The sequence below is a fragment of the Ascaphus truei genome (genome assembly GCF_040206685.1).
Source record: "Ascaphus truei isolate aAscTru1 chromosome 8 unlocalized genomic scaffold, aAscTru1.hap1 SUPER_8_unloc_2, whole genome shotgun sequence".
Lineage (NCBI taxonomy): Eukaryota > Metazoa > Chordata > Amphibia > Anura > Ascaphidae > Ascaphus > Ascaphus truei.
The window spans coordinates 92,755-119,466 of NW_027453836.1; the positions used below are offsets into that span (position 1 = coordinate 92,755).

Genomic DNA, 26,712 nt, shown 5'->3' on the forward strand with positions numbered 1-26,712 from the left:
GCGCATGTGTACGGTGTGCGTATGTGTACGGTGTGCGTATGTGTACGGTGTGCGTATGTGTACGGTGTGTGTATGTGTACGGTGTGTGTGGTGTGTGTATGTGTACGGTATGCGCATGTGTACGGTGTGCGTATGTGTACGGTGTGCGTGGTGTGTGTATGTGTACAGTGTGCGCATGTGTACGGTGTGTGTATGTGTACGGTGTGCGGAGTGCGTACGGTGTGCGTATGAGTACGGTGTGCGTATGTGTACGGTGTGCGTATGTGTACGGTGTGCGTATGTGTATGGTGTGCGTATGTGTACGGTGTGCGTGGTGTGTGTATGTGTACGGTGTGCGAATGTGTACGATGTGCGTATGTGTACGGTGTGCGTATGTGTACGGTGTGCGTATGTGTACGGTGTGCGTATGTGTACGGTGTGCGTATGGGCACGGTGTGCGTATGTGTACGGTGTGCGCATGTGTACGGTGTGCGCATGTGTACGGTGTGCGTATGTGTACGGTGTGTGGTGTGCGCATGTGTACGGTGTGTGTATGTGTACGGTGTGCGCATGTGTACGGTGTGCGCATGTGTACAGTGTGTGTATGTGTACGGTGTGCGTGGTGTGTGTATGTGTACGGTGTGCGAATGTGTACGGTGTGCGTGGTGTGCGCATGTGTACGGTGTGTGTATGTGTACGGTGTGCGCATGTGTACGGTGTGTGTATGTGTACGGTGTGCGCATGTGTACGGTGTGCGCATGTGTACGGTGTGTGTATGTGTACGGTGTGCGTGGTGTGTGTATGTGTACGGTGTGCGAATGTGTACGGTGTGCGTATGTGTACGGTGTGCGTATGTGTACGGTGTGCGTATGTGTACGGTGTGCGTATGTGTACGGTGTGCGTATGGGCACGGTGTGCGTATGTGTACGGTGTGCGTGGTGTGTGTATGTGTACGGTGTGTGCACGTGTACGGTGTGCGCATGTGTACGGTGTGCGCATGTGTACGGTGTGCGCATGTGTACGGTGTGCGTATGTGTACGGTGTGCGTGGTGTGCGCATGTGTACGCTGTGCGTATGTGTACGGTGTGCGTATGTGTACTGTGTGCGCATGTGTACGGTGTGCGTATGTGTACGGTGTGTGTATGTGTACGGTGTGCGCATGTGTACGGTGTGTGTATGTGTACGGTGTGCGCATGTGTACGGTGTGCGCATGTGTACGGTGTGCGTGGTGTGCGCATGTGTACGGTGTGCGCACGTGTACGGTGTGCGCATGTGTACGGTGTGTGTATGTGTACGGTGTGCGCATGTGTACGGTGTGCGTATGTGTACGGTGTGCGTGGTGTGCGCATGTGTACGGTGTGCGCATGTGTACGGTGTGCGCACGTGTACGGTGTGCGCATGTGTACGGTGTGCATATGCGTATGTGTACGGTGTGCGTATGTGTACGGTGTGCGTATGTGTACGGTGTGCGCATGTGTACGGTGTGTATGTGTACGGTGTGCGTATGTGTACGGTGTGTTTATGTGTACGGTGTGCGTATGTGTACGGTGTGCGTATGTGTACGGTGTGCGCATGTGTATGGTGTGTATGTGTACGGTGTGCGTATGTGTACGGTGTGTGTATGTGTACGGTGTGCGTATGTGTACGGTGTGCGTATGTGTACGGTGTGCGTATGTGTACGGTGTGTGTATGTGTACGGTGTGCGTGGTGTGCGTATGTGTACGGTGTGCGTATGTGTACGGTGTGCGTGGTGTGTGTATGTGTACGGTGTGCGTATGTGTATGGTGTGCGTATGTGTACGGTGTGCGTGGTGTGTGTATGTGTACGGTGTGCGAATGTGTACGATGTGCGTATGTGTACGGTGTGCGTATGTGTACGGTGTGCGTATGTGTACGGTGTGCGTATGTGTACGGTGTGCGTATGGGCACGGTGTGCGTATGTGTACGGTGTGCGCATGTGTACGGTGTGCGCATGTGTACGGTGTGCGTATGTGTACGGTGTGTGGTGTGCGCATGTGTACGGTGTGTGTATGTGTACGGTGTGCGCATGTGTACGGTGTGCGCATGTGTACAGTGTGTGTATGTGTACGGTGTGCGTGGTGTGTGTATGTGTACGGTGTGCGAATGTGTACGGTGTGCGTGGTGTGCGCATGTGTACGGTGTGTGTATGTGTACGGTGTGCGCATGTGTACGGTGTGTGTATGTGTACGGTGTGCGCATGTGTACGGTGTGCGCATGTGTACGGTGTGTGTATGTGTACGGTGTGCGTGGTGTGTGTATGTGTACGGTGTGCGAATGTGTACGGTGTGCGTATGTGTACGGTGTGCGTATGTGTACGGTGTGCGTATGTGTACGGTGTGCGTATGTGTACGGTGTGCGTATGGGCACGGTGTGCGTATGTGTACGGTGTGCGTGGTGTGTGTATGTGTACGGTGTGTGCACGTGTACGGTGTGCGCATGTGTACGGTGTGCGCATGTGTACGGTGTGCGCATGTGTACGGTGTGCGTATGTGTACGGTGTGCGTGGTGTGCGCATGTGTACGCTGTGCGTATGTGTACGGTGTGCGTATGTGTACTGTGTGCGCATGTGTACGGTGTGCGTATGTGTACGGTGTGTGTATGTGTACGGTGTGCGCATGTGTACGGTGTGTGTATGTGTACGGTGTGCGCATGTGTACGGTGTGCGCATGTGTACGGTGTGCGTGGTGTGCGCATGTGTACGGTGTGCGCACGTGTACGGTGTGCGCATGTGTACGGTGTGTGTATGTGTACGGTGTGCGCATGTGTACGGTGTGCGTATGTGTACGGTGTGCGTGGTGTGCGCATGTGTACGGTGTGCGCATGTGTACGGTGTGCGCACGTGTACGGTGTGCGCATGTGTACGGTGTGCATATGCGTATGTGTACGGTGTGCGTATGTGTACGGTGTGCGTATGTGTACGGTGTGCGCATGTGTACGGTGTGTATGTGTACGGTGTGCGTATGTGTACGGTGTGTTTATGTGTACGGTGTGCGTATGTGTACGGTGTGCGTATGTGTACGGTGTGCGCATGTGTATGGTGTGTATGTGTACGGTGTGCGTATGTGTACGGTGTGTGTATGTGTACGGTGTGCGTATGTGTACGGTGTGCGTATGTGTACGGTGTGCGTATGTGTACGGTGTGTGTATGTGTACGGTGTGCGTGGTGTGCGTATGTGTACGGTGTGCGTATGTGTACGGTGTGCGTGGTGTGTGTATGTGTACGGTGTGCGCATGTGTACGGTGTGCGTATGTGTACGGTGTGCGTGGTGTGCGCATGTGTACGGTGTGCGCATGTGTACGGTGTGCGTATGTGTACGGTGTGCGTGGTGTGCGCATGTGTACGGTGTGCGCATGTGTACGGTGTGCGTATGTGTACGGTGTGCGTATGTGTACGGTGTGCGTATGTGTACGGTGTGTGTATGTGTACGGTGTGTGTGGTGTGTGTATGTGTACGGTATGCGCATGTGTACGGTGTGCATATGTGTACGGTGTGCGTGGTGTGTGTATGTGTACAGTGTGCGCATGTGTACGGTGTGCGTATGTGTACAGTGTGCGCATGTGTACGGTGTGTGTATGTGTACGGTGTGCGGAGTGCGTACGGTGTGCGTATGAGTACGGTGTGCGTATGTGTACGGTGTGCGTATGTGTATGGTGTGCGTATGTGTACGGTGTGCGTGGTGTGTGTATGTGTACGGTGTGCGAATGTGTACGATGTGCGTATGTGTGCGGTGTGCGTATGTGTACGGTGTGCGTATGTGTACGGTGTGCGTATGTGTACGGTGTGCGTATGGGCACGGTGTGCGTATGTGTACGGTGTGCGCATGTGTACGGTGTGCGCATGTGTACGGTGTGCGTATGTGTACGGTGTGCGTGGTGTGCGCATGTGTACGGTGTGTGTATGTGTACGGTGTGCGCATGTGTACGGTGTGTGTATGTGTACGGTGTGCGCATGTGTACGGTGTGCGCATGTGTACGGTGTGTGTATGTGTACGGTGTGCGTGGTGTGTGTATGTGTACGGTGTGCGAATGTGTACGGTGTGCGTATGTGTACGGTGTGCGTGGTGTGTGTATGTGTACGGTGTGCGAATGTGTACGGTGTGTGTATGTGTACGGTGTGCGAATGTGTACGGTGTGCGTATGTGTACGGTGTGCGTATGTGTACGGTGTGCGTATGTGTACGGTGTGCGTATGTGTGCGGTGTGCGTATGTGTACGGTGTGCGTATGGGCACGGTGTGCGTATGTGTACGGTGTGCGCATGTGTACGGTGTGCGCATGTGTACGGTGTGCGTATGTGTACGGTGTGCGTGGTGTGCGCATGTGTACGGTGTGTGTATGTGTACGGTGTGCGCATGTGTACGGTGTGTGTATGTGTACGGTGTGCGCATGTGTACGGTGTGCGCATGTGTACGGTGTGCGTGGTGTGCGCATGTGTACGGTGTGTGTATGTGTACGGTGTGTGCATGTGTACGGTGTGTGTATGTGTACGGTGTGCGCATGTGTACGGTGTGCGCATGTGTACGGTGTGTGTATGTGTACGGTGTGCGTGGTGTGTGTATGTGTACGGTGTGCGTATGTGTACGGTGTGCGTATGTGTACGGTGTGCGTATGTGTACGGTGTGCGTGGTGTGCGTATGTGTACGGTGTGCGTATGTGTACGGTGTGCGCATGTGTACGGTGTGCGTATGTGTACGGTGTGCGTGGTGTGTGTATGTGTACGGTGTGCGTATGTGTACGGTGTGCGTATGTGTACAGTGTGCGTATGTGTGCGGAGTGTGTATGTGTACGGTGTGCGTGGTGTGCGCATGTGTACGGTGTGCGTATGTGTACGGTGTGCGTGGTGTGTGTATGTGTACGGTGTGCGCATGTGTACGGTGTGCGTATGTGTACGGTGTGCGTGGTGTGCGCATGTGTACGGTGTGCGTATGTGTACGGTGTGCGTATTTGTACGGTGTGCATATGTGTACGGTGTGTGTATGTGTACGGTGTGTGTATGTGTACGGTGTGCGTATGTGTACTGTGCGTATGTGTACGGTGTGCGTATGTGTACGGTGTGTGTATGTGTACGGTGTGTGTATGTGTACGGTGTGCGTATGTGTACGGTGTGTATGTGTACGGTGTGCGTGGTGTGTGTATGTGTACGGTGTGCGCATGTGTACGGTGTGCGTATGTGTACGCTGTGCGTATGTGTACGGTGTGCGTATGTGTACGGTGTGCGTGGTGTGCGTATGTGTACGGTGTGCGTATGTGTACGCTGTGCGTATGTGTACGGTGTGCGTGGTGTGCGTATGTGTACGGTGTGCGTATGTGTACGGTGTGCGCATGTGTACGGTGTGCGTATGTGTACGGTGTGTGTATGTGTACGGTGTGCGCATGTGTACGGTGTGTGTATGTGTACGGTGTGCGCATGTGTACGGTGTGCGTATGTGTACGGTGTGCGTGGTGTGTGTATGTGTACGGTGTGCGCATGTGTACGGTGTGCGTATGTGTACGGTGTGCGTATGTGTACGGTGTGCGTGGTGTGCGCATGTGTACGGTGTGCGCATGTGTACGGTGTGCGTATGTGTACGGTGTGCGTGGTGTGCGCATGTGTACGGTGTGCGCATGTGTACGGTGTGCGTATGTGTACGGTGTGCGTATGTGTACGGTGTGCGTATGTGTACGGTGTGTGTATGTGTACGGTGTGTGTGGTGTGTGTATGTGTACGGTATGCGCATGTGTACGGTGTGCGTATGTGTACGGTGTGCGTGGTGTGTGTATGTGTACAGTGTGCGCATGTGTACGGTGTGCGTATGTGTACAGTGTGCGCATGTGTACGGTGTGTGTATGTGTACGGTGTGCGGAGTGCGTACGGTGTGCGTATGAGTACGGTGTGCGTATGTGTACGGTGTGCGTATGTGTATGGTGTGCGTATGTGTACGGTGTGCGTGGTGTGTGTATGTGTACGGTGTGCGAATGTGTACGATGTGCGTATGTGTACGGTGTGCGTATGTGTACGGTGTGCGTATGGGCACGGTGTGCGTATGTGTACGGTGTGCGCATGTGTACGGTGTGCGCATGTGTACGGTGTGCGTATGTGTACGGTGTGCGTGGTGTGCGCATGTGTACGGTGTGTGTATGTGTACGGTGTGCGCATGTGTACGGTGTGTGTATGTGTACGGTGTGCGCATGTGTACGGTGTGCGCATGTGTACAGTGTGTGTATGTGTACGGTGTGCGTGGTGTGTGTATGTGTACGGTGTGCGAATGTGTACGGTGTGCGTGGTGTGCGCATGTGTACGGTGTGTGTATGTGTACGGTGTGCGCATGTGTACGGTGTGTGTATGTGTACGGTGTGCGCATGTGTACGGTGTGCGCATGTGTACGGTGTGTGTATGTGTACGGTGTGCGTGGTGTGTGTATGTGTACGGTGTGCGAATGTGTACGGTGTGCGTATGTGTACGGTGTGCGTATGTGTACGGTGTGCGTATGTGTACGGTGTGCGTATGTGTACGGTGTGCGTATGGGCACGGTGTGCGTATGTGTACGGTGTGCGCATGTGTACGGTGTGCGCATGTGTACGGTGTGCGTATGTGTACGGTGTGCGTGGTTGTGCGCATGTGTACGGTGTGTGTATGTGTACGGTGTGCGCATGTGTACGGTGTGTGTATGTGTACGGTGTGCGCATGTGTACGGTGTGCGCATGTGTACGGTGTATGTATGTGTACGGTGTGCGTGGTGTGTGTATGTGTACGGTGTGCGAATGTGTACGGTGTGCGTGGTGTGCGTGGTGTGCGCATGTGTACGGTGTGTGTATGTGTACGGTGTGTGCATGTGTACGGTGTGTGTATGTTACGGTGTGCGCATGTGTACGGTGTGCGCATGTGTACGGTGTGTGTATGTGTACGGTGTGCGTGGTGTGTATATGTGTACGGTGTGCGAATGTGTACGGTGTGCGTATGTGTACGGTGTGCGTATGTGTACGGTGTGCGTATGTGTACGCTGTGCGTATGGGCACGGTGTGCGTATGTGTACGGTGTGCGTATGTGTACGGTGTGCGTATGTGTACGGTGTGCGCATATGTACGGTGTGCGTATGTGTACGGTGTGCGTATGTGTACGGTGTGCGTATGTGTACGGTGTGCGTATGTGTACGGTGTGCGTATGTGTACGGTGTGCGTATGTGTACGGGTGCGCATAGTACGGGTGCGTTGTGTACGGTGTGCGTATGTGTACGGTGTGCGTAGTGTACGGTGTGTGTATGTGTACGCTGTGCGTATGTGTACGGTGTGTTTATGTGTACGGTGTGCGTATGTGTACGGTGTGCGTATGTGTACGGTGTGCGCATGTGTACGGTGTGTATGTGTACGGTGTGCGTATGTGTACGGTGTGTGTATGTGTACGGTGTGCGTATGGTACGGTGTGCGTATGTGTACGGTGTGCGTATGTGTACGGTGTGTGTATGTGTACGGTGTGCGTGGTGTGCGTATGTGTACGGTGTGCGTATGTGTACGGTGTGCGTGGTGTGTGTATGTGTACGGTGTGCGCATGTGTACGGTGTGCGTATGTGTACGGTGTGCGTGGTGTGCGCATGTGTACGGTGTGCGCATGTGTACAGTGTGCGTATGTGTACGGTGTGCGTGGTGTGCGCATGTGTACGGTGTGCGCATGTGTACGGTGTGCGTATGTGTACGTGTGCGTATGTGTACGGTGTGCGTATGTGTACGCTGTGCGTATGGGCACGGTGTGCGTATGTGTACGGTGTGCGTATGTGTACGGTGTGCGTATGTGTACGGTGTGCGCATATGTACGGTGTGCGTATGTGTACGGTGTGCGTATGTGTACGGTGTGCGTATGTGTACGGTGTGCGCATATGTACGGTGTTGCGTATGTGTACGGTGTGCGTATGTGTACGGTGTGCGCATGTGTACGGTGTGTATGTGTACGGTGTGCGTATGTGTACGGTGTGTTTATGTGTACGGTGTGCGTATGTGTACGGTGTGCGTATGTGTACGGTGTGCGCATGTGTACGGTGTGCGTATGTGTACGGTGTGTGTATGTGTACGGTGTGCGTATGTGTACGGTGTGCGTATGTGTACGGTGTGCGTATGTGTACGGTGTGTGTATGTGTACGGTGTGCGTGGTGTGCGTATGTGTACGGTGTGCGTATGTGTACGGTGTGCGTGGTGTGTGTATGTGTACGGTGTGCGCATGTGTACGTTGTGCGTATGTGTACGGTGTGCGTGGTGTGCGCATGTGTACGGTGTGCGCATGTGTACGGTGTGCGTATGTGTACGGTGTGCGTGGTGTGCGCATGTGTAGGTGTGCGCATGTGTACGGTGTGCGTATGTGTACGGTGTGCGTATGTGTACGGTGTGCGTATGTGTACGGTGTGTGTATGTGTATGTGTGTGTGGTGTGTGTATGTGTACGGTATTTCGCATGTGTACGGTGTGCGTATGTGTACGGTGTGCGTGGTGTGCGTGGTGTGTGTATGTGTACAGTGTGCGCATGTGTACGGTGTGCGTATGTGTACAGTGTGCGAATGTGTTACGTTGTGTGTATGTGTACGGTGTGCGGAGTGCGTACGGTGTGCGTATGAGTACGGTGTGCGTATGTGTACGGTGTGCGTATGTGTATGGTGTGCGTATGTGTACGGTGTGCGTGTGTGTGTATGTGTACGGTGTGCGAATGTGTACGATGTGCGTATGTGTACGGTGTGCGTATGTGTACGGTGTGCGTGGTGTGCGCATGTGTACGGTGTGTGTATGTGTACGGTGTGCGCATGTGTACGGTGTGTGTATGTGTACGGTGTGCGCATGTGTACGGTGTGTGTATGTGTACGATGTGCGTGGTGTGTGTATGTGTACGGTGTGCGAATGTGTACGGTGTGCGTGGTGTGCGCATGTGTACGTGTGTGTATGTGTACGGTGTGCGCATGTGTACGGTGTGTGTATGTGTACGGTGTGCGCATGTGTACGGTGTGTGTATGTGTACGGTGTGCGCATGTGTACGGTGTGCGCATGTGTACGGTGTGTGTATGTGTACGGTGTGCGTGGTGTGTGTATGTGTACGGTGTGCGAATGTGTACGGTGTGCGTATGTGTACGGTGTGCGTATGTGTACGGTGTGCGTATGTGTACGGTGTGCGTATGTGTACGGTGTGCGTATGTGTACGGTGTGCGTTATGGGCACGGTGTGCGTATGTGTTCGGTGTGCGTATGTGTACGGTGTGCGTGGTGTGCGTGGTGTGCGCATGTGTACGGTGTGTGTATGTGTACGGTGTGCGCATGTGTACGGTGTGAGTATGTGTACGGTGTGCGCATGTGTACGGTGTGCGCATGTGTACGGTGTGTGTATGTGTACGGTGTGCGTGGTGTGTGTATGTGTACGGTGTGCGAATGTGTACGGTGTGCGTGGTGTGCGCATGTGTACGGTGTGTGTATGTGTACGGTGTGCGCATGTGTACGGTGTGCGCATGTGTACGGTGTGTGTATGTGTACGGTGTGCGTGGTGTGTGTATGTGTACGGTGTGCGAATGTGTACGGTGTGCGTATGTGTACGGTGTGCGTATGTGTACGCTGTGCGTATGGGCACGGTGTGCGTATGTGTACGGTGTGCGTATGTGTACGGTGTGCGTATGTGTACGGTGTGCGCATGTGTACGGTGTGCGCATGTGTACGGTGTGCGCATGTGTACGGTGTGCGTATGTGTACGGTGTGCGTATGTGTACGGTGTGCGTATGTGTACGGTGTGCGTGGTGTGTGTATGTGTACGGTGTGCGAATGTGTACGGTGTGCGTATGTGTACGGTGTGCGTATGTGTACGGTGTGCGTATGTGTACGCTGTGCGTATGGGCACGGTGTGCGTATGTGTACGGTGTGCGTATGTGTACGGTGTGCGTATGTGTACGGTGTGCGCATGTGTACGGTGTGCGCATGTGTACGGTGTGCGCATGTGTACGGTGTGCGCATGTGTACGGTGTGCGTATGTGTACGGTGTGCGTATGTGTACGGTGTGCGCATGTGTACGGTGTGCGTGGTGTGCGCATGTGTACGGTGTGCGTATGTGTACGGTGTGCGCATGTGTACGGTGTGCGCATGTGTACGGTGTGCGCATGTGTACGGTGTGCGTATGTGTACGGTGTGCGTATGTGTACGGTGTGCGTATGTGTACACTGTATTTTATACACGGAAATAGCCATGTTAGTCCAGTTGCGATAGGGCATAATAAATTAGTTAGGTGATACCTTTTTTATTTGGACTAACCAGCCCAAAACTACAAGGAAGAATGAATATGCACAGACACTCCATACTCCATCACGAAGAAGGAAGATACTGCTCACCTGTGGGACATCACTTCTCACAACCAGATTATTCCATAAATGATTTCAAAATCAAAATCCTCAATGGAATGTTTAAACGCACCAAGAACGGAAAACATTGAGCTCAGAATGATAACTCTTTGACACCAAAACAAATGGACTTAATGCGGATATGGGGTTTCTCACACCCTATCAAAATATTTGTAATTATCCCGTCTGCGTTTCTCTGCAAATGTTCTTATCCACATCCCCCCCCCCCCAGCATCCCCTTCCCCCTCACCCCCCTTCCCCCTCCATGCTGTTCTTTGTCACCGTTTTATTACCCTTCCAATGTCTTCAGACGCCCCTTTCTCACCCCACCCTTATCTACATCTCTGTGCTTTCTTTGTTTTGTTTTTCTCTGCTTGTCTAACCTCTGCTCTAGCCATAGATTCCTTATTTCCTTTGTATATCAGTATTGCTGACCTGAGGAAGAGAGGAGGACTCTGGAAAGCTTTTCCTGTGACATAAATTGTTAGTCCAAATAAAAAAGGTATCACCGAATACTGAAGAACTCATTTATTCTGCACTATCGCAACTGGACTAACACGGCTATTTCAGTTATATATACAGTTAGGTCCGGAAATAATTGGACACGGATACAAGTTTTGTTATTTCGGCTGTGTACCAAAATAAATTCAAGTTACAGTTAAATAATGAATATGGGATTAAAGTGCAGTCTATCAGCTTTAATTTGAGGGTGTCACATCCAAATTGGAGGAAGGGTTTAAGAATTACATCTCTTTATTATGTAGCCCCCTCTCTTTCAAGGGACCAAAAGTAATTGGACAATTGGCTCAGAAGCTGTTTCATGGACAGGTGTGGGCTATTCCTTCGTTATTTCATCATCAATTAAGCAGGTAAAAGGTCTGGAGTTGATTCCAGGTGTGGCATTCGCATTTGGAAGCTGTTGCTGTGAACCCACAACATGCGGTCAAAGGAGCTCTCAATGCAAGTGAAACAGGGCATCCTTAGGCTGCAAAAGAAGAAAACCCATCAGAGAGGTAGCAGGAACATTAGGAGCGGCCAAATCAACAGTTTGGTGCATTCTGAGCTCTGCAACACAAAGACCTGGACGTCCACAGAAGACAACAGTGGTGGATGATCGTAGGATCCTTTCCATGGTAAAGAAAACCCCTTCTCAACATCCAGCCAAGTGAAGAACACTCTCCAGGAGGTAGGCTATCATTATCCAAAACTACCATAAAGAGATTGCCCCTGCTCACATATCTCAGTGACAGGGCGAGCAGGGGGTAAGAGCGCCACTGATCACATATCTCAGTGACGGGGCGAGCAGGGGTAAGATATTGTCACTGGTCACATATCTCAGTGACGGGGCGAGCAGGGGGTAAGAGATTGCCACATATCTCAGTGACGGGGCGAGCAGGGGGTAAGAGATTGTCACTGATCACATATCTCAGTGACGGGGCGAGCAGGGGGTAAGAGCGCCACTGATCACATATCTCAGTGACGGGCGAGCAGGGGGTAAGAGCGCCACTGGTCACATATCTCAGTGACGGGGCGAGCAGGGGGTAAGAGATTGCCACTGGTCACATATCTCGGTGACGGGGCGAGCAGGGGGTAAGAGATTGCCACTGGTCACATATCTCAGTGACGGGGCGAGCAGGGGGTAAGAGATTGCCACTGGTCACATATCTCAGTGACGGGGCGAGCAGGGGGTAAGAGATTGCCACATATCTCAGTGACGGGGCGAGCAGGGGGTAAGAGATTGTCACTGGTCACATATCTCAGTGACGGGGCGAGCAGGGGGTAAGAGATTGCCACATATCTCAGTGACGGGGCGAGCAGGGGGTAAGAGATTGCCGCTGGTCACATATCTCAGTGACGGGGCGAGCAGGGGGTAAGAGATTGCCACATATCTCAGTGACGGGGCGAGCAGGGGGTAAGAGATTGCCACATATCTCAGTGACGGGGCGAGCTGGGGGTAAGACATTGTCACTGGTCACATCTCAGTGACGGGGCGAGCAGGGGGTAAGAGATTGCCACTGGTCACATACCTCAGTGACGGGGCGAGCAGGGGGTAAGAGATTGCCACTGGTCACATACCTCAGTGACGGGGCGAGCAGGGGGTAAGAGATTGCCACTGGTCACATACCTCAGTGACGGGGCGAGCAGGGGGTAAGAGATTGCCACTGGTCACATATCTCAGTGACGGGGCGAGCAGGGGGTAAGAGATTGCCACTGATCACATATCTCAGTGACGGGGCGAGCAGGGGGTAAGAGATTGCCACTGGTCACATACCTCAGTGACGGGGCGAGCAGGGGGGTAAGAGATTGCCACTGATCACATATCTCAGTGACGGGGCGAGCAGGGGGTAAGAGCTTGCCACTGGTCACATATCTCAGTGACGGGGCGAGCCGCGAGCAGGGGGTAAGAGATTGCCACTGATCACATATCTCAGTGACGGGGCGAGCAGGGGGTAAGAGATTGCCACATATCTCAGTGACGGGGCGAGCAGGGGGTAAGACATTGTCACTGGTCACATATCTCAGTGACGGGGCGAGCAGGGGGTAAGACATTGTCACTGATCACATATCTCAGTGACGGGGCGAGCAGGGGGTAAGAGATTGCCACTGGTCACATATCTCAGTGACGGGGCGAGCAGGGGGTAAGAGATTGCCACTGGTCACATATCTCAGTGACGGGGCGAGCAGGGGGTAAGAGATTGCCACTGGTCACATATCTCAGTGACGGGGCGAGCAGGGGGTAAGAGATTGCCACATATCTCAGTGATGGGTCGAGCAGGGGGTAAGAGATTGCCACTGGTCACATATCTCAGTGACGGGGCGAGCAGGGGGTAAGAGATTGCCACTGGTCACATATCTCAGTGACGGGGCGAGCAGGGGGTAAGAGATTGCCACTGGTCACATATCTCAGTGATGGGGCGAGCAGGGGGTAAGAGATTGCCACTGGTCACATATCTCAGTGACGGGGCGAGCAGGGGGTAAGAGATTGCCACTGGTCACATATCTCAGTGACGGGGCGAGCAGGGGGTAAGAGATTGCCACTGGTCACATATCTCAGTGACGGGGCGAGCAGGGGGTAAGAGATTGCCACTGGTCACATATCTCAGTGACGGGGCGAGCAGGGGGTAAGAGATTGCCACATATCTCAGTGACGGGGCGAGCAGGGGGTAAGAGATTGCCACTGGTCACATATCTCAGTGATGGGGCGAGCAGGGGGTAAGACATTGTCACTGGTCACATATCTCAGTGATGGGGCGAGCAGGGGGTAAGAGATTGCCACATATCTCAGTGACGGGTCGAGCAGGGGGTAAGAGATTGCCACTGGTCACATATCTCAGTGACGGGGCGAGCTGGGGGTAAGAGATTGCCACATATCTCAGTGATGGGTCGAGCAGGGGGTAAGAGATTGCCACTGGTCACATATCTCAGTGACGGGGCGAGCAGGGGGTAAGAGATTGCCACTGGTCACATATCTCAGTGACGGGGGGAGCAGGGGGTAAGAGATTGCCACTGGTCACATATCTCAGTGACGGGGCGAGCAGGGGGTAAGAGATTGCCACTGGTCACATATCTCAGTGACGGGGCGAGCAGGGGGTAAGAGATTGCCACTGGTCACATATCTCAGTGACGGGGCGAGCAGGGGGTAAGAGATTGCCACATATCTCAGTGACGGGGCGAGCAGGGGGTAAGAGATTGCCACTGGTCACATATCTCAGTGATGGGGCGAGCAGGGGGTAAGAGATTGCCACTGGTCACATATCTCAGTGACGGGGCGAGCAGGGGGTAAGAGATTGCCACTGGTCACATATCTCAGTGATGGGGCAAGCAGGGGGTAAGACATTGTCACTGGTCACATATCTCAGTGATGGGGCGAGCAGGGGGTAAGAGATTGCCACATATCTAAGTGACGGGTCGAGCAGGGGGTAAGAGATTGCCACTGGTCACATATCTCAGTGACGGGGCGAGCAGGGGGTAAGAGATTGCCACTGGTCACATATCTCAGTGATGGGGCGAGCAGGGGGTAAGAGATTGCCACTGGTCACATATCTCAGTGACGGGGCGAGCAGGGGGTAAGAGATTGCCACTGGTCACATATCTCAGTGACGGGGCGAGCAGGGGGTAAGAGATTGCCACATATCTCAGTGACGGGGCGAGCAGGGGGTAAGAGATTGCCACTGGTCACATATCTCAGTGATGGGGCGAGCAGGGGGTAAGAGATTGCCACTGGTCACATATCTCAGTGACGGGGCGAGCAGGGGGTAAGAGCTTGCCACTGGTAAAATATCTCAGTGATGGGGCGAGCAGGGGGTAAGAGATTGCCACATATCTCAGTGGTTGAGGAATCGCCTGTTCGAATATATACTTTGCAACTCAAAAGCCATCGTCTATCTGAAAAAGCGTTCCTGTTTGTCCTGTTTGTCCTGTATTGGACTGTTAATAACTATATAAATGTTCATGGGGATGTGTGTGTGTGTGTGTGTATGTCTTTATTTATATAGCGCCATTAAGGTACATAGAGCTTCACATTAGTAATACACGTGACAATCATATAAATAACAAATAATATAAATAACAGATCATGGGAATAACTGCTTCAGACATAAAAGTAACATTAAGGAAGAGGAGTCCCTGCTCCGAGGAGCTTACAATCTAATATGTAGGTAGGGAGAACGTACAGAGACAGTAGGAGGGAGTTCTGGTAAGTGCGTCTGCAGGGGGCCAAGCTTTATGTATCGTGTGTATAGTATTAGCCACGGAGCTGCTCTATTCTGGAACCAGGGACACGTGTAAGATGTGAATGAGCCCAGATAACTTAACTCAGCCCCTTTTTCAAAGCACACCAAGTCCTGCTATATTTTCTTCACTTTATTGGGAAAGCATCAGTCACATACAGGCACTTGTGGGTGGTATGGTGTGGTGAGAGAGTGCTTCTCTGTGTGGGTGCTTTATAATCAGAGGCAGGTAAAAAGGAAATGGCCTTCCAAGAGGGGTATAGCGTAGGAGTACTCACTCAGCCAGTGTCAGGAAGGAAAAGGAAGTGTGTAATGGTTGTAACACAGGAATAGGGTCAGGGCTAAACTACTTGTGAACACAGACAGGGGAGGATGGAAAAGTCCATTTAACTTGGAGGACTAGAGATGTTGCCGGGGCAACCAGGGTCTAGCAGACTGGAGAGAGAAAAGTAACATAATGTATCCATTCCACCTGCACTAGGAGTGAATCTGCAGGGAAAGCTACATCCAAATAAAGGGCCAGCAGGCAGAGCTGCAAGAAAGGGGGGGGGGGGGGAAAGGGGGAGCAGAGATAGATATTCCTGTTCCAGGACATACTCATATGCTTCTTTAAGCAAGTGTGTCTAAGTTGGGTCTTAAAGGTGGATAGAGAGGGTGCTAGTCGGCTATTGAGGGGAAGGGCATTCCAGAGGTGTGGGGCAGTCAGTGAGAAGGGTTTAAGGCGGGAGAGGGCTTTAGATACAAAGGGGGTAGAAAGAAGACATCCTTGAGCAGAACGCAAGAGTCGGGATGGTGCATAGCGAGAAATTAGGGCTGAGATGTAAGGAGGGACAGAAGAGTGTAAAGCTTTAAAAGTGAGGAGAAGAATGGAGTGTGAGATGCGGGATTTGATCGGAAGCCAGGGGAGGGTTTTCATGAGGGGAGATGCTGAGACAGATCTAGGAAAGAGTAGAGTGATTCTGGCAGCAGCGTTTAGGATAGATTGTAGGTGAGGCAGGAAGGCCGGACAGCAGGAGGTTACAGTAATCAAGACGGGGGAGAATGAGGGCCTGAGTCAGGGGGTAAAAAAGTAAATTTGTATCGTCCGCATAGAGGTGATATTTAAACCCAAAAGATGTTATTAGGTCACCTAGAGAGAGTGTGTAGAGAGTAAAGAGAAGAGGTCACAGGACAGAGCCCTGGGGTACCCCCACAGAGAGATCAATAGAGGAGGAGGAGGTGTTGGCAGAAGAGACACTGAAAGTAAGATGGGAGAGGTAGGATGAGATCCAGGATAGAGCTTTGTTCTGAATACCAAGAGTATGGAGAATGTGATGGAGAAGAGGGTGGTCCACGGTGTCAAATGCTGCAGAGAGGTCGAGTAATATGAGCAGAGTGTAATGACCTCTGTCTTTGGCAGCATGGAGGTGGTCAGTTATTTTAGTGAGGGCTGTTTCAGTAGAGTGAGCAGTGCAGAAGCCAGATTGTAGAGTGTCTCAGAGAGAATAGGTGATGCGTTACCTTATTCAGGGTGCGTGACGCGTTACCTTATTCAGGGTGCGTGACGCATTTCCTAATTCAGGGTGCGTGACGCGTTACCTTATTCAGGGTGCGTGACGCATTACCGTATTCATGGTGCAGGCTGGGCTGTGACAAGCAAGGGTGGCACTAGGAACTTTATTCATTCAAACAGCAGCTTTATTATCTCTTATACACAGACTCACAGTTATTATACACAGTGCATCTTGTCTTCCGAATGCTCCCCATACGGGTGCCAGCCCCTGAGAAAGAAGGTAAGAAGAGTCGCCTTGCGTCCTGTGCATCACATGCAGACATCGGGACATGTTGGGTTGGACGTCCTTCTGTTGGCCGGGGGAAGAGGTGTTACATGTAGAAGACTCAGTGTCTCTTTTGCTAACACCTCCTCCTCTATTGATCTCTCTGTGGGGGTACCCCAGGGCTCTGTCCTGGGACCCCTTCTCTTTTCTCTCTACACACTCTCTCTAGGTGACCTAATCACATCTTTTGGGTTTAAATATCACCTCTATGCTGACGACACACAAATTTACCTTTCAACCCCTGACCTTACACCTGCTATACAGACCAAAGTTTCTGAATGCCTCTCTGGAATATCATCCTGGATGGCCATCCGCCGACTGAAACTTAACATGGCAAAAACAGAGCTCCTTATACTACCTCCCAAACCTGGCCCTACTACATCCTTCCACATTGCTATTGGAAATACGATCATTCACCCAGTAGCCCAAGCACGCTGCCTAGGGGTCACACTTGATTCCTCTCTCTCATTCTCCTCTCATATTCAAAACGTTTCTAAAACTTGTCGCTTTTTCCTCCGCAATATCACAAAGATACGCCCTTTCCTCTGTTACTCAACTGCTAAAACTCTGACTCAGGCCCTCATTCTCTCACGTCTCGATTACTGCAACATCCTGCTGTCCGGCCTTCCTACCTCTCACCTGTCTCCCCTACAATCTATCCTAAACACTGCTGCCAGAATCACTCTACTCTTTCCTAAATCTGTCTCAGCGTCTCCCCTCATGAAATCCCTCTCCTGGCTTCCGATCAAATCCCGCATCTCACACTCCATTCTCCTCCTCACTTTTAAAGCTTTACACTCTTCTGCCCCTCCTTACATCTCATCCCTAATTTCTCGCTATGCACCATCCCGACTCTTGCGTTCTTCTCAAGGATGTCTTCTTTCTACCCCCTTTGTATCTAAAGCCCTCTCCCGCCTTAAACCTTTCTCACTTTCTGCCCCACACCTCTGGAATGCCCTTCCCCTCAATACCCGACTAGCCCCCTCGCTATCCACCTTTAAGACCCACCTTAAGACACATCTGCTTAAAGAAGCATATGAGTAGCACTGGATAATCATGGACACATGACACAAAGCTTGGCCCCCTGCAGACGCACTTACTAGTATTCCCTCCTACTGTCTCTGTACGTTCTCCCTACCTACCAATTAGATTGTAAGCTCCTCGGAGCAGGGACTCCTTCCTTACTGTAAAAGTAACATTATGTCTGAAGCACTTATTCCCATGATCTGTTATTTATATTTGTTATTTATGTGACATGTATTACTACTGTGAAGCGCTATGTACATTTTATGGCGCTATACAAATAAAGACATACAATACATACTATTCTCTTTTGAAATGCAAAGGCAACCTACAGTAGACATTATGGAGAGGTGAGTGTGGGTGTGAATAGTTCTGTAAGCCCCTATGTGTAGGACAGGTTAGGTAAGCCCTTTATTAGGGAGAGTACCTTGTTCAGATAGCATCCCACAGAAATGTTCCCATACTACTACAGAGGTTCAAGGTGAGCAGCCTATTCCAGGCGGGGCTTCACCCGCCGCAGCCCCTGGGCAGAGATGGACCACCGCCAGCAGAAGGTCCGTAGCTGGCTGTGATGCAGAAGGCCACGGAGTGGCCGGCCACCCCACGATCTGGAGGCTGACCACAGAGGGAGCAGTACCAGAGCTGTCAGGGGGACATGGAGCATTACCAGCCTTATGGAGTAGTGGGACTCTATAGGGGACTCTATAGGTTACAGGATAATTACGAAGCCCCAGCGCATTCCCAGCGGGCCGAGATTGGGGGGTATAGGCGGGGGGGAGGTGAGTATAGGCGGGGGGAAGCCATACAAACAGTGCAGCCCAGGACACATCATTGTATATACAAGATGCACTGTGTATAATAACTGTGAGACTGTGTATAAGAGATAATAAAGCTGCTGTTTGAATGAATAAAGTTCCTGGTGCCACCCTTGCTTGTCACAGCCCAGCCTGCACCCTAAATAAGGAAACGCGTCACGCACCCTGAATAAGGAAACGCGTCACGCACCCTGAATAAGGAAACGCGTCACGCACCCTGAATAAGGAAACGCGTCACGCACCCTGAATAAGGAAACGCGTCACGCACCCTGAATTAGGAAACGCGTCACGCACCCTGAATTAGGAAACGCGTCACGCACCCTGAATTAGGAAACGCGTCACGCACCCTGAATTAGGAAACGCGTCACGCACCCTGAATTAGGAAACGCGTCACGCACCCTGAATTAGGAAACGCGTCACGCACCCTGAATTAGGAAAAGCGTCACGCACCCTGAATTAGGAAACGCGTCACGAACCCTGAATAAGGAAACGCGTCACGCACCCTGAATAAGGAAACGCGTCACGCACCCTAAATAAGGAAACGCGTCACGCACCCTGAATTAGGAAACGCGTCACGCACCCTGAATTAGGAAACGTGTCACGCACCCTGAATTAGGAAAGCGTCACGCATCCTGAATTAGGAAACACGTCACGTACCCTGAATTAGGAAACGCGTCACGCACCCTGAATAAGGAAACGCGTCACGCACCCTGAATAAGGAAACGCGTCACGCACCCTGAATTAGGAAACGCGTCACGCACCCTGAATTAGGAAACGCGTCACGCACCCTGAATTAGGAAAAGCGTCACGCACCCTGAATTAGGAAACGCGTCACGAACCCTGAATAAGGAAACGCGTCACGCACCCTGAATAAGGAAACGCGTCACGCACCCTGAATTAGGAAACGCGTCACGCACCCTGAATTAGGAAACGCGTCACGCACCCTGAATAAGGAAATTATTTATATATATATCCCTCTTTCCCTCAAGTGTGAAGGGTCTACTGGATGGGATGGCCCCCTCTGGAGTGACCGCTGCGAGGCTGGTCGCTCCCTCTCTGGCAGGCTGGTCCCTGTCTGCAGCAGCAATAGTTCAAAGGAAACCGCTGTGGCCCTAAGCTGGCAAACCACTAAATGGGCAGAATCCCTAACTGAAGGGCCTACCCTAAAGCAGCCACAATCTAGGGTGAGTTGGGGCCTAGGGGATCTCTGGCCTAGTGCAGCGGGTCACAGACCCCTGCACCTATACAACCTCCTTTAGCTGTGTCCCAGCTCCAACTGCCAGCAAGCCCTCAGAGCACCAACTGTAACAACTGCCTCAGCAGGGAATCGTAACACTCCATTGGCCAGGCCTAGTCACCTGACTCCGCAGCCCTGTGGACTCTGGGGGCTGTAGTCCCCACGGAATCCTTTTATCATTGGCGCTGCGTGCGCTACCTGTAAGCCACTGCTTATGCGTGCGCATATCTAACATGGCGGCGCCCTGAGCGTTCTCTTCTCTGGAGCTCCGGCGATGCTCTCGCCCAGCGTGACGGTCTCCGCAGCAACCCCCCCTCTCCCAAGCTGCAGCGGAGGTAAAAGCCAAACCAGGGAACCCCGGCTACATATATGTTTATTATATAGATTTAATGGGTTCGGCGGTTCTTTGAAGGTTGTAAAACCCCTGGGTAGTGACGGGAGAGACTTCACACTCGGCGGTTATCGGACATTAAAGCGTCACTATGTTAATTAGCAATTACATTCGCCCTAAAAAAACATAGCAGAAAGTGTCAAATACAGTGACATGATCTAACTCCCAGACTGTAAACAGGTCTGGTTTCACATGTGCCGGATTTGATCCTTTTCTGTGAATTTCGAGAAGTTCAGGATTTTAGTCAGATTTAGGAACGTACCTTGTACAACCTCACAAATTTCTCAGAAAAAAGGAACATCTCTAGTGATGTTGGGGATCTCCGAGTCCTGTCCCAGCACCCCTATATATATATATAGTATCTCACAGGACACGGGGTCCTGTCCCAGCAGCAGCCCTATGTAGCCATGTGCAAAATTGGTGTACATATCTCTTTCTCATGCTAGCAGTAAACCTGGTAAGTATGCAGGATTGCCAGTAGTCATCATGGAGGTTTGCCCTCAACCCCTGGTGATGTGTAAGATAGTAGCAAAGGAAGTGACAGCCTGTCTGTGTCCCCTGTTAGTGACACAGAGAAGAGGTGGGTCTTTCTGGAAGCTGATATATTGCACAGCACTGCCTAAAGTTAGGAGTTCAGTTTCCTGTCAGTTCAGTTTCTGTTGTTGTGCTGCCTCTGTTCAGTAAGAGGCACGTGGAGGTCTGCAACAGTGTTGCAGTGGTCTGATGCAAGAGCTGTGAGTCTGTGCAGCTCTGAGCAGAGAGACAGAGAAGCTGGTGAATCTCTTTGAGAGGAGAGGTGGAGAGCAACTCTATTAGAGGAGAAGGAACCTTCCTAATGGAGAGCAGTAAAGGAATGAGCGGCTAAGCTGCTAGCTGTGAGGGGCAGCTGGCCCATACCACCATGCCAATAAAGATGTCCTGTTCAAAGACAACCCCACGGTGTGAGTGTGAAGTTACTCTGCAGAGGAAGGCACCACAGAGGAGTTCCTCATCAGAACCATCTCCTTGCGGACGCAGGGATCCTGATGAGGTGGAGGCGCTGCACTGGATATAGGTAGGACTCGCACACACTACCTCAGCTGCCTGTCTGGGTTGACAATCCCCATACACCATCATGCGGGAGACTCAGGAGTCCTGTTGCCGACAGGTGCACCACCAGACACGACCATGTAATGGGGACTGGTTAGACCACAGGGGCCAATGTGAGATTGGGTGGGTCAGGCCATACAGAATACCCGTTACACCTATATATAAAGTATCTCTCAGGACATGGGGTCCTGTCCCAGCACCCCTATATATAAAGTATCTCACAGGACACTTGGTCCTGTCCCGGCGGCAGTCCTATATATAAAGTATCTAACAGGACACGGGGTCCTGTCCCGACGGCCCTATATATATATAGTATCTCACAGGACACAGGGTCCTGTCTCGGCACCCCTATATATATAGTATCTCACAGCTGGGGGAGGTTTCGGACACAGTCAACAAAGAGATTTCAGATTTTCCGGTAATATAATAGGATCGAAGCAGTAACCCAGAGATGCATTCCTATATTCCGTATGTAACCCAGAGATGCGTTCCTATATTCCGTATGTAACCCAGAGATGCATTCCTATATTCCGTATGTAACCCAGAGATGCATTCCTATATCCCCTATGTAACCCAGAGATGCATTCCTATATCCCCTATGTAACCCAGAGATGCGTTCCTATATTCCGTATGTAACCCAGAGATGCGTTCCTATATTCCCCATGTAGCCAGGTCCCCCAGGCTTACCCTTATCTCCTGATGAAACCTATGTGGTGGAACGCACGCCACGAGAAAGGGGATAGGAGACATCATTCGTTCGGCTGGCGAGATCCAGAGAGATCTAAATGCTTGTTTTTTAACTGATATCATGTGAGTGTAACTCCCTTTTCTATTTACCAATTATAAATTGTACAGACGGTCTGCACTATGTCCAGTTGTATTTCTTAAGGTCCTTGGGAGTCCAGCCATTTGGGTGAACACTGAGTTCTGCATCTCTTGTCTACTGAGTGAAAACTACATCCCTAAAGATACCTTTACGTGCCTTATATCTTCTCACGTTTGTGAGTATTAAATATTGAGCCAAGACATCTCATTCTGATCATAATCATAACAATATTGCACTATTACGATTTATTTATCTTTATTCACATATTGCGCTTCCCGGACACTTCTTCTTACCCTTATCTCCGCATGCTGGGAGGATAGGGAGGTTGCGGCGTGCAGGGAGTGCTTCGGTGCATCGGAGGCTCCCCGGTGACCCGAGTAGCAGGGCGCCATGTTTGGTGTTCGCGCATGCGCGGTGAGCCCGTGGAGGTGGTGAGGGAGCTGAGGTCGCGCATGCGCAGTAAGGGGTTGCGAGAGCCCGCGAAAGAGGAGCTGCTCCTATAGGGTGGAGCGCACGGGACTACGAGTCCCAGCAGCCATAGCGAGACCAGGTGACGCCAGGGAGCCTATAGGGCGGGCGGATTCGCGGAAGGAAGGGTTAGGAGGTTGCGCAGGGGAGCACGTTGGCAGAGCCGATCAGGAGGAGGAAGGAGAAGGAGCTCTGCGTATAGGGTGGCCAGTAGCCCCTACTCTAGGCCACATACCCCGGCCCAGTTAGGCCCTGAGTCACCGTGAGTGAAGCGGAAAAAGGGACAGGTCATAAGATAGGAACCAGACCCCTTAGTACCAGTAGGAGAGTTGAACACCCAAAGACTGTCCTGTTACCATACCAGAGGTTTGGGCTCAGACCTCGGCCAGCACAGCAGTCGCCAACCGGGTGGGATCGCCCCGGAAGGTACCCCTGGAGTGACTTCATCATCGGATCCTTTGTGAAGTTCCTTTGCAGGCCGGAGCGCTCGGCAGGTAACCTCAATATATAAGATCAGAACATAGTGGCTGCGCAGTCACACACACACACATACCTTACCCTGGGGGGGGGGAGCTGTGGTGTGGGGAACTGGACATAGTGTGGGCACACGGTGAAGGGGTCGCGTAGTATAGTGTCTCCTATACGGAGGGACACCTGTATGACGATATGCAAGGTTATGGTTGCCATTAGTAAAGCCATTGGTTACTTTATATGCTGTGTGCGTGGTGTGACATTATTGTCCTGTGAGGAACCAGTCCCCCTCTGCTGGGAGCCGTCGCAGGTGGAGGCGCTGCACTTGGTAAGAGGTTATCGGTATTCATATACATTGCCCCAGGTTCTCCGTGGCGGAGGCTTAGGCCCTGCGAGCCAACAGGTTGCACAGCATTGGTAGCGCACCGTATTCAGCAGGAAACAGGCTACACCTATAATCACCTAATCTCATGTGATAGGTTCATTTTTATATCTACAGTGCACTGGGGTATATACAGTACTGTATAGTCTTCAATGCTTGCAGTGCAGACAAATCACCACAAGATGGCACTAAAGGCAGTGAATCCTAGACCGCATCAGTTTTGAGCATGAAGCCAGGTCCCCCTCTGGCCCCCCCCAGCTCCCTGTTTCCCCGTCGTTTACCTCCGCTGCTGTGGGAGGACGTTGTGGGTGGCGATGGGTTCGCCGGCGACTCCCTCTACAGGGCGCCGCCATGTTGGTGGTGTGCGCGCATCGTGAAGGTTCGCACATGCGCAGTAAGAGCCGCGGCGGCCATTATAGTGTTGCGCATGCACAGTACACTATGCACACGTGGCGGCGGCAATAGAATAGGGGCTCCGTGGGGACTACAACTCCCAGCAGCCCCAGGGGCTGGAGTCACATGGGTGCAATCGGCCAATAGGGCTGCGAGAATCACGGGCAGCTAGGAGAGAGACTTGGCGCTCTCAGAGCTTGGCAGGAGTCGGTGCTGGGACACAGGTAGGGGAGGGTGTATGTGCAGGGGGTCTGTGGCCCCTGCACTAGGCCAGAGACCCCCCAATAGGCCCCAGCTAGGCCCCGACTCTCATATTAGCGTTGTGGCAGATACAGGGACTGGCCCCTTAGGTAGGGACGTGGCCCCTATAGCTGGTTAGAAGCAGGGACACCGCTACATCGCCGCAGAGCCTGTGAAGAGTGGTCTGGGCTCAGGTCACTTGGCAAGATACCAAGACTGTCTGTAAGTGTGTGTCATGGAACAGAAATACCCATGTCTGCCTTCTCTGTTTCAGCCCCCCTTCCCTTGGCAGTTCTGCCTGCTAGCTGCACTAGGATGTCACTTTCCCTGCAGTTTTACTCCCAGTGCAGATGGAATGGATACATTATGTAGCCCTTTTTCCTTCCAGTCTGTCACACCCCTGGTTGCTCTGGTAACATCTCCAGTCCTCCAAGTTAATGGGCTTTCCCATTCCCCCCTGTCCTTGCTGACAGTTAGTGCAGTCTCACTTCACTTTTAGTGTGACCCTTGCCCCTCACTTCCTTTTCCACCTTCACCACCGGCTGAGTGAGTACCCTGCTGTAACTGCTGTAGTGGTAGGATTACCCTTTTCACCTGTCCTTAACTACAAGGCACCCACAGAGAGACATTATCCAAACACCAACATCTCTTCACAAGTGCCTGTCTTTTATGCTGCTTTCCCCAAATAAAGTAAAGAAAAGATACAGAACTTGTTGTGCTTTGAAAAGAGGCCCGAGTTGAAACTATCTGGGCTAATCATCTTACACATGACCCTGGCCTCCAGAAGAGTGAAAAGGATACCGTGTGCCTTACAGACACTTACAGGAGCGGCTACTGTAGACTTTATGATAACACAGAGCAGTCTCTGCAGACTGAAAAGCAGCAAGCAGCTTACACTGCACACACAGCTTTGCAGACAGAAAGTCCATAACACACAGAGCCTTGATTGCCTTCTCTGTCTTTTTGAGTCCACCCTCTGCACAGCTCCATAGTAAGGGTTTACCATCTCACCTTACCCTGCACACGTTCCCACGGCCAGCGCCACTAAGGGCCACGCCACCGGACACCCGCCAGGACACGGGTCAGAGCCACCGGACACCTGTGAGTACAGCTACCCCTACGCTGCACGCTGCAGGACACCGCTCGGCATCATCTGAGAAAGTCGCCCATCGCTGACACAGGTAAAAGACCGCACGCCACACGCACTGGCTAAAGGCCTACACACACCTACAGCATGGCAGAACTCAGAGCCTCACCAGATATCGCTCATGAGAGTGATCACTTAGACACAGAGACCGCTGAGCAACTGCAACAGGTGCAGGGAGGCGCAAGGCCCAAACGGACAGTCACACTGACACAAAAGGCCCGTGAAAAATATGAGACTGACATTGAAGCGCACCGCGCTAAATTAGAGTTGGCCTGGGATACCATCACACTTGGGATATGCAATGTCGCCGGCGCTGGTAACTATGTACAACAGCTCGAGCAGGCAATAACTCAATTGAAGATAGATCACTCGCGCTACCAAGCGCTGTCACAGGCATATTTCACCTATCTAACAAGAACTAACACGGAAGATGGCATACGAGAGCGCGGCCTACAAAAGGCGATTGACCTAGAACGTGATGGCATCGTGCAAACCGCTATCACGGAAGCTGAGAATAAGAGAAAGGACCTTTTGCAGGAGGCCGCATCGCACCGCTCATGCACATCCAGGCATTCATCAAGGTCAGCAAGATCAGCGCAATCTAACACGTCCAGCGCAAGCGCAAACACTACCAAGGCGCGAGCCGCCGCAGAGGCCGCACGTGCCAGGGCCGAATATAGTCGGAGAGAGGCAGCCATAAGAGCAGGAAGAGAGCGCATAGAAGAGGAGGAGCAGACAACCACCGCTAATGCCGCCGCCGCTGCCGCCACTGCTACCGCCACTACTGCCGCCACTGCCGCAGCCACTACGCGTAGGAAAGCCGAATTTGATGCGGAACTAGAGGCACTTAATCAAGAGAAGGAAGCCGCTGCCGCCATAGCCCAAGCTGAAGTCCTAGAAGCAGCCGCACAACAGGACGGCGGTGAGCAACCATACAGACGGATAGCCTCAGAGCATCCAATCCAACGCACTGAAGACTACGTAAAGAGCCTCTTCAGTGTAAACACCAGCGCACCATCTCAAAACGGAGGAAGTGACTCCACAGACACCGAAGACTTGCTAGGTCCACGAGGAGAAGACGCTGTTCCTTCAGTGGTACATGCTTCGTGGAATAGCTACAGCCGCAACAGTGATCCACACGCCAGCGCGCACACGGATGCACCACAACAGGCTCGCAATCCAGGTACGCCCACACGGGAGAACACAGCCCCCCACACCGACCAGCGGCCACCACGCGTCCACGCCAAGGAAGAGGCGACCGCACGGACCCTCCCAGCCACTACCTCAGAACGCGACCAACGCGCCGATGCCTCAGGCCTGACAGACATAGCCAAGTACATGATCCGGCTTGACCTGG

The 26,712-nt window shown here is 52.3% G+C and overlaps 1 protein-coding gene across 1 annotated transcript in view; it reads right to left on the reverse strand.

Moving 5' to 3' along the window:
* LOC142473396 (neuropeptide Y receptor type 4-2-like) overlaps positions 1-18,920 on the reverse strand; it is a 34,707-nt gene extending 15,787 nt beyond the window's left edge. The window contains exons 1-2 of the mRNA XM_075580644.1: positions 18,324-18,920; positions 16,760-16,897 (exon numbers count right to left, since the gene is read on the reverse strand). The gene's annotated coding sequence lies outside the window, so the exon portion shown is untranslated. The remainder of the gene's footprint in view (positions 1-16,759; positions 16,898-18,323) is intronic.
* Positions 18,921-26,712: the final 7,792 nt, after the last annotated feature.